At 37.6% G+C, this 14,452-nt stretch overlaps 1 protein-coding gene across 6 annotated transcripts in view; it reads right to left on the bottom strand.

Moving 5' to 3' along the window:
• KHDRBS2 (KH RNA binding domain containing, signal transduction associated 2) overlaps positions 1 to 14,452 on the bottom strand; it is a 430,741-nt gene that overhangs the window by 3,900 nt on the left and 412,389 nt on the right. For 3 of the 6 annotated variants that reach the window (XR_012763239.1, XR_012763238.1, XR_012763243.1), the window contains 2 exons: positions 14,173 to 14,291; positions 12,008 to 12,112 (listed from right to left, as the gene is read on the bottom strand). The exons of 1 other annotated variant lie outside the window; for it this stretch is intronic. The gene's annotated coding sequence lies outside the window, so the exon portion shown is untranslated. Of the gene's footprint in view, positions 1 to 4,281; positions 4,344 to 12,007; positions 12,113 to 14,172; positions 14,292 to 14,452 lie in introns of those variants that run through there. 2 more of the 6 variants (XR_012763241.1, XR_012763240.1) reach the window with 2 other exon arrangements.

Genomic DNA, 14,452 nt, shown 5'->3' with positions numbered 1-14,452 from the left:
AGGAGCACTAGGTAAGAATCTTTGTATTAGCACTTGTCAAACCAAAAGACACAACAGGAAAAATATACTGGTGTGACACAGCAAACCGCCTAGTCTAGGCAGTGAAATTATTTTAAGTGGTTTTGTATCACACCCACAAGTATTAAGAGATGAACATTGGGATGCAATGACAGGTAACAATTCACATGATTCTCTGTAGGAAAACAGATTAGTATCATCAAGAAGAGCAGTAGCTTAAAGTTCTCTGTATAACACACTTCCTTTGATCCATTTTTTCCTGAGTCTGAACACTAGTATTAATGAAAAACACATTTCCCCAGAACAGAAACAGAACTCCAAGAAGTAGTTATAGTTGTGGGTTATACCAATTGGTTTGTGTTACAATGCTGGGTCCCAGGAGAAGGCAAGTCATCAGTCGGTAACGGGTTACAATGAAACTAGATACCATACTAACTTTTTTCTCACTTTCGTTTCATATAGACAGCTCAGTATCAAAAGGAAGGAGCAAAGTGAAAGCAAGTCATTTAAGATCCTTTCAAAGATCTGGTACTCGTGTATGCGTGAGTGGTAGCCAGTCACACTCACATATAGTGATGGAAATGCAGACTTACAACCTTTTCTATCATCTATGTCTTTGAAAGAGCAAAATGGCATATCACCACAGACTGTCCTGTTCTGCTTGGGGATGCCTTCAAAATTATAAAATGCATTCCTACAGTAATTTTAATCAGAGGCACAAAAGACTCAGGTGTGAACTAGTAACCATAGTCTTACCTTAAGTAACCTCATAAACCATGAGAACCTCCTGCTGAATCTATAGATTTCTTGGAGGGAATGTGCAGGTCTTTTTCTCCCCTTTCTTAATAAACCACAACGCTCTGCACACTTTCCTAACAGGGCAGTACAAGGAAAAAATAGAATACCACGGCACTGCGCACGGCTACTTTGCCCATCTACATGAATAATCTGAATCTGTTCAAGGATCATGAATGTTTTGTTCTGAGCTATTACAAAACCAGCCACCTATAAAATGGAGCCATATGGCTCTTTCTCTTCTCAGAATGAGACTGCTGTCACTTACTCTACTTTAAAGTGCTACATGGAGAACTACACAAATGCATCGTATCCTGCAGGACAAGGCACTTTCAATTTTTGCCTAATATCAAGTCTACATAAACTTCAGCACCATTGATTTTATGTTTTGTTTTCTAGGGACTGTGAAAAAAGAGCCTGGAGAATAACAAATGCACAAATATCATTTAAAATGAGAGGGAAGAAAGAGTGAAGTCTAATTAAACAAGCATGAATAGTTGAGCTATGGTATTTTGACAGCACTAACTACTGACAGCTTTATTTTTCAGGGCACTCTGGATTTTAGTTAGAAAAACCCAATTTTATCAATGGATTGTAAGGTTGAGGTTTTTTCTTCCTTTTTTTTTTTTTTCCTTCTGCCTTTCCTTTCCTTTCCTTTCCTTTCCTTTCCTTTCCTTTCCTTTCCTTTCCTTTCCTTTCCTTTCCTTTCCTTTCCTTTCCTTTCCTTTCCTTTCCTTTCCTTTCCTTTCCTTTCCTTTCCTTTCCTTTCCTTTCCTTTCCTTTCCTTTCCTTTCCTTTCCTTTCCTTTCCTTTCCTTTCCTTTCCTTTCCTTTCCTTTCCTTTCCTTTCCTTTCCTTTCCTTTCCTTTCCTTTCCTTTCCTTTCCTTTCCTTTCCTTTCCTTTCCTTTCCTTTCCTTTCCTTAGCTGGATAGATTTCCATAATAAAATTTTGTTTGAAGTTGGATGTCAAGCAAGTTTCTTCTGACGCATTTCTCCAAATACCATTTCCTGCTTGTTGAATCATTAGTTCCTTGTATTTTCTTTTATTTCATGTAGATTTCCTTTATTTTTCATAGGCAATGAGGCAGTTCATAATCACTGACCCATTTTGAAAAAAGACAAGCCTTTTAATTCCTGCAGGGTATTTCTTAACCTTGCAGGACTCATCAAAGTGACATGCAGGCATAACTTATGAATACAGGTAGTAGAATTGCACAACAATGATGAAGTAAACTTGGCTACTTAAAATAAAAATAATTAAAAATTCCCAGGTACACTTGTGATTCTAAGAACATACTTCATAGGCTTTTCACAAAAAAATGTGGCTTTAATATTAAAAAAAAAAGGTGAAAAACCCACAACAGATCCTACTAGTGGTGGATGTGATTGTCTGTATTTTACATTTTGAAAAATTAGGAAGAATTCTCTTTTCTGTGCAAGCAGTACAAATAGCATTCTACAAAAGAGACTAACTCAAAGTTTGGGATGCTCTTTGCCAGTATTGTTGCTGGCATAGAGAATCTCTCAGATCAGAAATCAAAGGTTATTTTTTTTCACCTGTGTTTCTGTCCTGCTTGCCTGTCACAGTCCGGTGGATGGGATGTGGGTATGTGCACTCACAGACACTCACAGCTGGAGCAGCGTTCTCAACTCTTGCACTTGTTTCATGGCTACAGTGAAAGAGGTTCAGGTCTTATTTTTCTGTCCTTGGTCTGGGTGAATAAGTAACTCAGACATGGATTTTATGACAGTAGAATAATACTACTGTACAAATATAAATACAAATGCACTGTACTATGTCAATGCTAGTGTCAAGGCAGCGGCCATGATATAATATGATTTTATATTGTTTTCTAAGACCTTTTTGGTAAGAGCAAGGGTGAAGAAAAACTAGATTTCCCCTGAATGATATCAGTATATGGGTTATTTCAGATTATGAACATTAAAACTCATAACCATGGGAAATGGCTTTTTCTCCTGTTGAGGACACAGAATAGAACCCCAACAGCTGAAATTTACACAGCTTATTATTCAGCATGATGAGAACTACTTTCCTTTACCCCAGCGTTAAAGTGATGCCTAGTAAAACGACACTCTATTTTGAAAAGGGAAATAAGTGAATATTGATGCTAGGAGTCAGAGCATGTTTTTTATACTGCCTAGAATTTTGGATTTCTTATGACAGGGTAGGAATGACAGCAAAACTTGCTTATTTGTATAGACAAAAATAATTATTTTGATAATTTTGAAGTCACATGGAAATTATAATGCAAGGACCTAAAACTTAATACCTAACATAACAACAAATTTGAAAAAAATCCTTTCTTCTTACAGAGTATAACAAAATCTAATGTGACCAGAAATTAACAGAAAATGAAAATAGAGCGTGAAAAGGACTTATTAAAACAATTAAAAATGGACTTAGGGGTATTTTTCTGATTTTAATTCTTATTGTTTTGTAGCAGCTTCACAGCATGAATCTTTTGTATGTGGACAATCCCAATCTTCCCTGAAACTTACTTAGGGTTACTTCCCAGCCAAACAAATTTGTGGAATCAAAAATAAATGAGTGGACACTGAGCACCTGTGACGAACATGTGTAAAGATAGGCAGAATCCAGCGGAAATGTGACAGTTTCTCTGCCATCTTGCCAAGGGCAACCCCCGTGACCACCTCAGGCTCCAAAGAGTTGCTGGTTCAGAGATGTTGCTGCCAGCTCCAATTTGCAGTTACTAATCCATTAGTTTAGGAGCAGAGGCTGCAGGAAGCCCACTCACCAGGCAGGCTGACCTGTAGCACTTGGTTCCTTGTCCTCCTGTGATAGAGCTGGAGGAGCTCCAACAACTTTTAGAGCTCCTGGCATGAGGCTGGGCATAGCGACTGGAGCTTGGCTTGGGAAGAGGAAGACTGAAAGTCCCGAAACCCCAGCAAGCGTTTGATGATGGATTGTCCTACTGGGAGTCATACAGCCTAAAAGCTACAGCACAAAACAGAACGGGCAGGACTTCCAAGACCACTGCTTGTGCCCCAGGTCCTGAGCACCAACACCTGAGACAGTATTTCCCTCACCCTCACCCTTCTCCAGCTTTTCAGTGTTCTCCACTAGCCCTATATTTAATCCCTTCAAGAAAAAACCCTGTGCAAAAGTAAACTGCTCTGGAAAAGTACGAACAGTTATTAAACACTTAGTCTCTGGTGCAGTGGAACGCTAAAACTTTATGTATATAAAAATCAAATAGATTTCAATGACAATACACATATGCTTAAGTTTCTTATTTTCTCAACTTTTTCCTGTATCAGATCCATATACTATTTTAGAGGGATAAAATAGATATCCTTTTATTTTTCTGATTCTTAAGAATATTGAATCTCAGCTGCTTCATAGTGCATTGTACGTGTATTATTGAAATGAAGGCTTGATTTCAAATCTCCTGAAGTCACTGAGCTACAGTAAAGCTTTGGACTGACCTGAATTTGATCACCGTAGTCCTCTGTGGTCACTATGGCAAATAGCCACTGCATTTCTAGTCCTGAATAAAGAATGCTCGTCACTCACACAGCATTAAGTGTGAAAAAATACACATTGAGAGGTCAACAACAAAGAATGAGGCTTTCCATTTTTTGTTAATCCAAACATTTGTTTTTCTGATTTAGGGATTATGGCTCAGCAGATGTCAATTGTTTACATTTCAGGAAATGGTACCTTTGGTGTGTATGAAGGGCTCATCCTGAAGTGAGTCTGCTTGATCTCTATAAATATTTGGAGGTGGTGTGCTAGTTTAATGGAATTAAAATTGTGGACATTTTTATTGGTAAGTAGACTACACTGCACAGAACACCACAGAACTGACTTGATGTAGCCCATTCATTAAACTGTCTTCTGTGCTTTTATATCTACCACAGTATAATTTTAGAGACAGATCTTACAACTTATACACCTATGATTAGATCTACTGAGGTGAATAGGATTTCTTGTCACCATAGTAAGACATCACTACAGTATTTTTATTTACTACTTACATACAATTTTTCTTTGTTTTCACTTTCTTTGTCAATCTGACACCAGCACTTCCTTACAGATATCAGTTCTTTGGGTTGTATGCAGTTACTCAGAGTACTGGGAGAGAAAGGAGCATCTCAGAAACCACAACAGGCAATTATTCATAAAGGCTGACGATTTAATATCTTCTTTTGTATCTTATGGTTAAGTCAACACTTTGTAGTTTTACTAAAAAAACCTAAATGAGTTATTTATTTTTCAGGGTTATTATACTTATCACTCAAGTGTCCTTGCTTGAATCAGGACCATTCAAATCTTTTAAAATATATGCCTAAATATATTATTGTTTACTCTTGTGTTGCCTTTCAGCCTCCTTTTGTCCTTGACAAAATCAGTTTTATTTTGCCTCTTCCAGATTCTTACAGAGAACTAGTTGTGCCAACCAATTTTCATGTGATGGAAATACCTGCCCTTTTGTTGATAGTACAGACACATGCAGTATTCTACTGACATATGTGTACCTCTGAGGCATATACATTACATTCTTTAAGTGAATTGTATGTCACGGTATTGTTACACTTAGCTCTTTCTACCAGCTGAATCCACCGGTACAGGGATCAGCTGAATGCAGTAGACATAGATAACATTTCTCTGTCTAATTCAGGATCCTTTTTCTAGTGTTATCACTACACAATGCATTAGAAGAGGCTGCAGAAGTCTCACAAACCTTAGACCCTGTTCCGTGGTGCTGTGCAGAGATAGACTTCTTTCTGATCCCATAAACAAATGTTACAGTACCTAAGTAGTCAAACTGCTTTCCACTCAGCTACCAATTAAACAATGAGTTGCTGCAAAAAATCTTGCTCTCTGTACTTACTCTCTGTCATTATTGTCACACCTTAAAAATATCTCTGGACAAAGACCAGTTGTGACACAATAGGAAGCTGGATGAGATTCTCATAAAAAGCAATAGGAATGATTGGAAAGCTGTATTAGAAGACTAATATTGAGCCACCTTGATATTCATATAAAGATTGATGCTGAATATAGTTTCATCAAAATACACAAATACGGCTGAAAGTGGGGTGTCAAAATAGGAAATATATAAGAAGTAGGATAGATCTGAAAAGACAGTTAAAAGATTTCAGAGATGACATTAAAGTAGGCTACTGAGAAATACACTGGTATGCCAACATGTATTTTGACAAAATGCAGAATGAAGTACTTCAGAAACCTGAATACTAATATACGTTCCTTGATTTTAAATTAATTGCATTCATGGAAAATACATAGAAGTCATTGTGTTCATCCAAACAGAAACAGCTGCTCAATGCATAACAGATGTCCAAGTAACAGGAAATAGCTGAATGTGAAGTGCAATTAGAATATTACATTATTTTATGGCCCCAAAGTGTGCTTGAATTGGCATCTAAAATACTTGAAAAATTCTAGTGGCTAGAATGTCAGTGCTTCCTATTGATGAAATTCTTACTATTCATTTCATTTAGAAATGAGCAAAACCAGAAGGATTCAAAGATAGACAATTTTTCTTTTAAATGTAAAATTAACAAGTCACTAGGCCAAATCATTACTAAGAACTGAATGAAAACTGTTTTAGTATACATCATAAATATGTGTTTATGGGCAATGGGAACAGCAGTAATTCTCGTGAAAGAGCACCTCTGTATCCCCCCAAAAAGAACGAACACACCAAACTCACTTTCATCCTCTAGAGGAACCCTGGTGTTGAACTCTCTTCTGTACATTTAACACAAAGAAAAATTCTAAAGTGATGTGGCATTTTATCTAAGAAAAATATGGAATGTAAATCCTTATCCTTTAAGGCAAAAAAAAGCCATCAAATTCCTGAGACTGGGGAGGAACTTTCTTTGCTGGCACTGTTGTTCCTCATGGGGAACCCATCACTACTGGGCCACTGTTACAAATGTCTGATATCCCTAAGTTTTCATCTAGCTCAGGTTTGGGCACTGGTTATCCAACAGGTCATCTCTTTTTGCGTACCTCCTGCCATCTGGAAGAGGTTCTCTGTTTATCGGTGTAATTGCTCATTTTGCCAAGTCCACTATGCTGAAGGGTAACATAAAGCTGTAGTGCACTCACAACACACAGAGTATTTAATCCCTGCTCCATTTCCAAAGAGACAGGGGTGATTCATGCTGATAGTTTTAGTTTTTAACCCTTATAAGAGTATGATTATGACCTGGGTTATTTATCATTTACATAAATGCTAATAATTTGTTGCCTATTTTAATATGCTGTAAAATGATGCATTTATTACCAGCCCCTGCTTGACATTTGCTTAAAATGAAACAAACAAGCCAAAAGCTAGGTTCAATAGGAAGGCTTTAACTTCGTGTAGGCATGGTATTAAAGCTGTACAGAGTGCAAAATCTGTCGCCCCGGCAAGGAAACTTCCTGCGTTAACATCTGCCTTTCTGCTCAAATCTGGACGGAGGAGTTTTCAGAAGCTGCTCCAAGTTATCCTTTTAAGTCTCCATTGTCACCTACTTTTGCAGCATGTGATACTCCTAGAGCCTTTATGGGTAGTTTCTATATCCTTCGTCCCTTGCCCGATTTTCAGTTAACTGTGCTCGGCAACATCAGAGATTCAAAGATTTTTATTTTTCAGAGGAAAAAAGTCATCTGTCTTCTCTCGCTTTGTGTTTCCACCTTCCACTTCCATCCTGAGATTCCTGCCCTTCTAACAGTTCCCTTCATTTTCCTAGTATGTTCATCTAGGGAATAACTAAGAGTCCAGTCTCTTGTGCTGAGGAATTGCTGTCCTAATGAAGTCTTTGAACTTGTAATTATCTTTTGAAAGTCCTTTACTGCACCATCTATGTTAAAAAAATGTTTTGCTCCTTAAAATGTCAAGTATAGAAGTACATTAGGGGAGACGTTCAGAGCAGGCAAATACATCTGTGGAGATGCGTGTTGAATATTTCTTTACAAGAGGATAAAAGTACGGGGAACTGACCTCCAGCTTGGATTAGTATTGCAACCACTATGTATTCATACCATAATACTTATCCTATTCCCCACCAAGACCGCCATTTTCAAGTTGCAAAAGCCTACTTTCATCAAAATTGGCTTAATACACCTATGTGCAAATCTCCACAGGAGCAGTGATTAGAAAAGGTAGGGTAACAGAATGGACAGGAAAATGCAGCTGAAGTATTCTTACACTGTGTGGGAGATAGGCATTTCAGAGGAGTATCTGAAAGACAAAATTTGGTTTAGTGTTCTAGCACTGGGAAAGTTAGGTCCTAAATGAGACCTTGAAGAAAAAGTGTACTTCTTTAATGACTGGTCCACTCTGCAATACTGAAGACTTTGGAAACTTATGTGTTAAGTTCGTGCCCAGTTTTAGACATTTCTGTGTAGTGAAGTTCAAAATCGACATTTTAATTCCAAAGTCAGCAGACATCTCATGCATTATCCATACATTATCAGAAAGACAGAAGGGAAGCAAGACAGGTGACAACACTAATTGGAGTAAGAAATGTTAGGGAACTGATAAAGACCATGATGGGAGAGGAAAGTCTCTTTCAGTAGATTCAAAATAAGAAGGAAAAAGCTGGTAAAAATACACACCTTTTTCTGTGATCAGAAGAGGCTACACTTCTCATGTAAGGCATTGGAAAAATAAGCCCTGCTTTCTCAAACAGCAGCAGAATAAAAAGTAGAACTATGGTATGACTTGCTAGGATGAATGATGTGGTACCATTTTATGCAAAAGCTTGGATCACTCCATGTAATTGCCATCCCATCTAGTTTCTTAAATTCAATTATTTATGCAGAATACATGGAAACACTTACCCTTGCTCTTCTCAGGGTGGGCTAGCAAGAAATCATATACGTTCTGTTGGGACTGTACTGAATTTTTAGCCCTACCAGCTCAGCACAGCTACCACAGACCTCAGAGCACAATTTGGATATGCACAGTGACCATGTCTATGTGCATGTGTTTTGCTTAAACACAGTAGGCTAGGACTCTCTGTAGACACTGTCTATACTTAGTCTGTCAACCCAAGAGCTGCCAAGGAAAGAACTGCTATTCTGTCCTGTTTCTCGCAGCAACAATTTGCTGCTGTAACATCTTGCGTTGCCTAAGTTGTCTTGTCCATCCCTAGAGTTCGTGCTCAGCAGAGTGCTTATGGAGGGTGCAGCATTTACCACTTTCTCCACTACTGTGTTTAAGTTCACAAAAAATGTGAAAAAGGTGGTTGTTTTTTTCCCTCATTTACCTGCTCACATATCTATTTTAAGATATGATTTATTCTTCTGCGAAATCAGTACCAAAGTACAAATACACAAATGGATTACCAATAGACTTGCCAACTTATTCCAGCAGTGCATCAAAACACTACCTATGCAATTCAGAAGAGACATACTAATAATAAGTGAAAGGCGTAACTGAGGAAAAACATGAAGACTAGAATCTTGTAAATGTATAAGGGAAAAAAAAATTCTGGCATAAACCAAAAAGCAGCCACTTGATCTTCAGGCTGAGGTTACTGGCCTGGCAATTAGAAAATTATCTTTTTACCTCAAAATGGATTAACTCTAATTGGAAGTCATCAAGGCAAAAAACCCTGGTGTCCAAGACTTTTTTTTTTTTTTTTAAATGAAGTCACATTTCAAGGAAAGCTGTAATTTGAAATGCAGCATTTATTGCTACTTTTCAAGGCAGTGCTAGAAGAAAATAATTCCGTATCTTCGGCAATAGCTTTCATATTAGCAAATCCTCACATACTCCAGTGCAAAATTACTGTGATAGCAAAAGAGAAGGGGTTCTTTTAATTTGCTGTGCTGTTTTGAACATCCAGTGACCTTCAAAATCAAGATAAAAGCCGTTGGTTTATTCATTCACTAGAAGGCTTTAGTAAAATCTATTTGCTTCTACAGGAGTAGTGAAATTCAGTGATTACTTCAGACGGTAAGAATAAACAGTGGCACCTCTGATGTGCCTTGTATACGCTAACAAGAGATATAGAAGTTGTCAGACTGCATAATATTCATGACTAACCTGAAGCAGACTTAGAAACCCATTCCATGGGAATAACACATGAATGGAAAGCAGTTAATAGGATTAAACCCACTGTACAGAGACATGGAGCATAAAGCCATAGTTATGACCTGTCTCTCTTCCCCTGTCCCCATAAATACAGCTTTTTTATTCCTCCTTGGTCTACGTAATTCAGGTATATCCTTCTCATCCAGCAGTACATGACCTTGTTTACGTATTTAGTCTTTTCCTCAAAAACTCAGATGATAGTAGCATTACTTTTTTTAAACTGCAATGTAATGTATTACATATGTGTGAATCAAATGAAAAATATTACTCTGAAATGTTATCTCTGTCCAATAAAGTGTGCATGTAAATCCAATTTACTTTCCACATCTTTGTCTCAAGCACCTCAAAAGAAGAGGTGATGCTGAAATCAGGGTATTTTTTTAGCATGTTTATGCTTTCATCTGCTGTTCTCTGATCTCTAACATCTGCATCTTGGTCCAATATCACAAAGCAAAAAATGTACTGTTTTTCCCTCAACTGAGTCATTTGCAGGATATTTCAAGGGTCTCTAAAAGATCGAGACATTATTTCCATACACAAATATGAAACTCTGGTACTTATGTCCTATTTCAAGTGACAACAGAAACCGTTTAAATGTTTCTTATACTAAAAAGATTTCAAATCCAATATTTCGATTAGGACAAGATTAATAACAAACTCTTACTGAATAAATAACTTCTCCAATGTTATTAAGCAAAAAGAGTTGCATGTCTAAAGAGAAGGAATTTAACTCCATACTTACATTAATGAGTATTGTTGTAAAGACATATTGTTTCAAAATCCTATTATAGCTTATTAAAAATATTACAATACATTAAAAACCCCTAAGATTAGAATTAGCTTCCTTTAGCTGATAAAACTCCAGAAAACACACTAACAGACACTTTAAAGTTAAGTTTTTCTGTATTCCAGATCCTGAGATTCATAAAATAACCTGTAACTGGAGGAAATTAAAACACAGAGGTCAACTCAACTCATGCAGCTGGAAACCAGTGACTGAAGTAGAGTGGACAGTTAGTAGAACTGACAACTGTGTGGAGGAAATCTAGCAACAGTGCGTTAAATTTTGCTACTCTTCTGCTAACTGGGACAAATTCTCAGATATTTCAAATTGCTATCACTCTCTCGGCACTGGTGCAACAAAGTGCTAATATAAACCCATGGCGATTTACCCCAGTTGTATTGCTGTGTATAAGAGTCATACCGTTTTGTCAATGTCTTCTGAGCATAATATTACTTGGTGTGAGGAATGATCACAATCTGAGCATTAGGAATTGCATCGTGGCCTTGGTGGCATCTTTGAAAAGCAGAGGGTTTTTTTTGGCAATCTTGTTTTCTTTACTACTGTCCAAAACACACAAGCTCCTTTCTTTCCCAGACCTGTGAATCTGTAATGCATGTGGTGCAATCAAAGGACTTTGATTACAAGCAAAAGACTTTGCTTACAGGGATGGAGATGAAGATGGCAGTACAGTATCTTGATGCTTTTCTGAGAGAAGATGAGTTTTGCACTTCAGAAAAATGTTTTAACTCAATAGGAACTTCAGATGTGGAGGTCTATGCAAGAGCGTTGCATATAGTGAAAACCTTTGTCACTCATACTCTACTCCTTGCTTGGAGACAAATTCAGAAGGGACTATGCTGGATTTGGCTGTAAGTTTGAGAACAGTCACAGGGGAAGGAGGGACGAGCAAGGCCACACACTGCCCAGATTAATGGTTGCCAGCCTGCTCGTAGACCTGCCAAATGTAACTACACAAGGTCTTCCAAAAGCAGGGGGATTTCCTACCAAAGGCTATGTGCAGGCAGCAGCTCTTAACTCGGGGCTTATGTAAGTACATATATGTATGACAAAAGCCTCTAGCTAAAACCAGCCAGTCACCAACTCTCCTGCTGAACTATAGTATGTCTCCAGAGATCCTTATTCAATTATTAATGCATCTGCTGCTAATTTCATCATTTAGAGCGTGAATTTGTCTTTCCACATTGAGCTCTAAGGGAAGTTTGTAAGAAATATAGAACTTGTCAGCACATGAAAGTCAACACATTACTGCTGTGCTGCAGCCATTTATAACGAAACTAAAATGAGCACTCACTTGTTTGGCATTAATTTAGTGTCCCACTTAGCTCCTATCAGACGTAAATAGCTGTTTCATCCATTTAAGCATTTCTGTTCCTGTACATAATGAAGTACTCTGTACCTGTCAAGTAAGCAGAATTCATAACTGAAATAAGAAATGAATGAGGAAATTCAATGTTCTTAATATTAAGGCTCTAGAGGGGCAGCATCAGACTTTTTTTCTGCCCATAGATGTCCCGCTGTGAGGTTCATGTTTTATCCCACTCTGCAGAGACCATACAAAGACACGGCATGTATACACGTTACTATGCCAAAAACATTTCTAAAAGGACTATCCTTTCAACTCACGGCACAATTAACAACATCTGTAGTTGTCAAACACACTTCAAGCAAAATAAATTAGCTAGCCAACCTCTTGGAATTTAAATGTTTTTTACATTTTCTATTTTAGAAAAATACAGTTTAATTTTAAACAGCATTCTAGTTATGATCATCCTTTCTTGAGGAATTTTTTATAAGAATGAACGGAGATAATGACTACCATTAGTCACTGTCATTAGCATAAAACATTAGAAATGACAATATTTATAATGGGCTATGACATGACTATTAAAATATGCCTTTCTATCACTTGTGTATGCTTTGGCTAAAGCTGGTTGCTATTTTCTAAAGTTAAACTGATAGAAGTCTGGTAATGGTATATTTAATAGCATGTTCATCATCAGACCTAATTGTTTTCCACCACAGGGTATGAAGCTTTATGTCCTCTATCAACCCAAAACAAACAGCCATACTGCTTAATGGCTGTTTCAATTAATGTTTATGGTGGTACTTTTATAACCTAAGCTACAAGACAAATAAACTCCAAGAAGCAATTTGAGAACCTCAGAAACTTAATGGGACTTCAACAAATACCAAAGATTACTAATATACATACAAGGTCCCACACTTGTGGACGTGAAATGGAAGATATTATACAGCATTAGAGAATTCTTCCAGGACAATGGTGTAATTGCCAAAGGAGGGGAAATCAGACCTTCATGCAGGGAAAGATTGTTGTGTGACTTCAGGGTGGCTGCCTTGCAATTTCTGTTCATGCTGGGTTAAAATGGAGAAGACCTGTTCATCCCAAGTCACATAAAGGTCAGACTCCATTGCTCAAATTGCGAAGTTATTTCCCTGAGAGCGATTTACCCTCAGTAACCTAGATGCTCTCCACCTACCCATAATTCTTTCCTGTATTTAGCAGATCTCATGCTGATTAAAAGGAAAGAACAGTTTAAAGACAGGTTTCTCTGTTATTGCCTTGGTGCATATTAATTTTTGTCTCTCCCTTTTGTACTAAGCCTTTAGAAAGCAATGTAAAGCTACTGTAAAGACGTTCTCACTGCCATTGTTCTAAATTATGAAAGTAAATTATTTCTGGCTTGCGCTGTTAATTGTATATAGCAGTAATATATTCATTCAGAGCTTCCCACTTTAATTCAGACACCACGATCTCTGTCTTTTAATGATGCATTACAAGCCTGTACTTCTCTGACACCTAGGCAATTAATCATTGACACTCCTCAGTCCCCCGAAGTAGCTGGACATAATTTGACAGGAAAGAACCAGACTTGAGGGGTGGTGAAAATTTCTTTTCGGGAACTACACATTTTTTCACACCATAAACTCTTCTTGACGTTCATGGCTGCAAATATATTCTAATAGAACTGCTGTTGCTCTGCTGCCCCTCCCAGTCTCCCAGGAGTTTTTGTAGATCAACATGCTGCTCAGAAACAGGCAAAAAATGCTCTATGAAGTTTAAAGGCTGTCAAGCCTTCTTGGCAAAATTCCCTCCAAGAGCACAACTGAGAAACGACAAACTTATCACCTGACTGGCTGGTGTTTAAAGCTGACTGCTTTTGATTAGGAAGCAATGAACCTTCCATTCTGGAGCTCATTTTGTGTTTCATAAGCATCTCTTCACCGAAAAACATGCAGTTGAACTGATTTGAATTTGATTAGTGTGATGTTACAGTTCTGGTATTTGTAGTAAATACAGACATCTTTTGTGGTGTTACTGCATATATAGAAGAATTCCAGGATGGTGACAGACTTGCTTTTATTTGTCATGTATTATTGCTTGAGATTTAAGAAAAAAATCCAACAATAATATACGCCTGTGTTGCAGTTACTCACTTGTTGTGCATTGCTCCACTCACACTCAACTTCATCTCTGCTCCAACGGGAAGAATTAAGATGGCAGCAATCCTGCCTGCTGAAGAGCAAAGTACTGTGTCCTCTGCAGGTAAGCTGAGCTAGAAAGAAAGTTACTGTGAACTGCAGCAGCCAACTTCTTTAATGGAAAACTCCTGTGTTAAATTCTATGCTACAGGCTTTGTGATTGATACTTCAGCAGTGAGTGCTGTGGAAGAGCACAGCCACCAGAGGTGCATGCATTAAACACTGAATTGCTCTT

Source organism: Opisthocomus hoazin, chromosome 2 (assembly GCF_030867145.1).
Source record: "Opisthocomus hoazin isolate bOpiHoa1 chromosome 2, bOpiHoa1.hap1, whole genome shotgun sequence".
Lineage (NCBI taxonomy): Eukaryota > Metazoa > Chordata > Aves > Opisthocomiformes > Opisthocomidae > Opisthocomus > Opisthocomus hoazin.
This window is presented reverse-complemented; position numbering and strand designations above follow the sequence as displayed.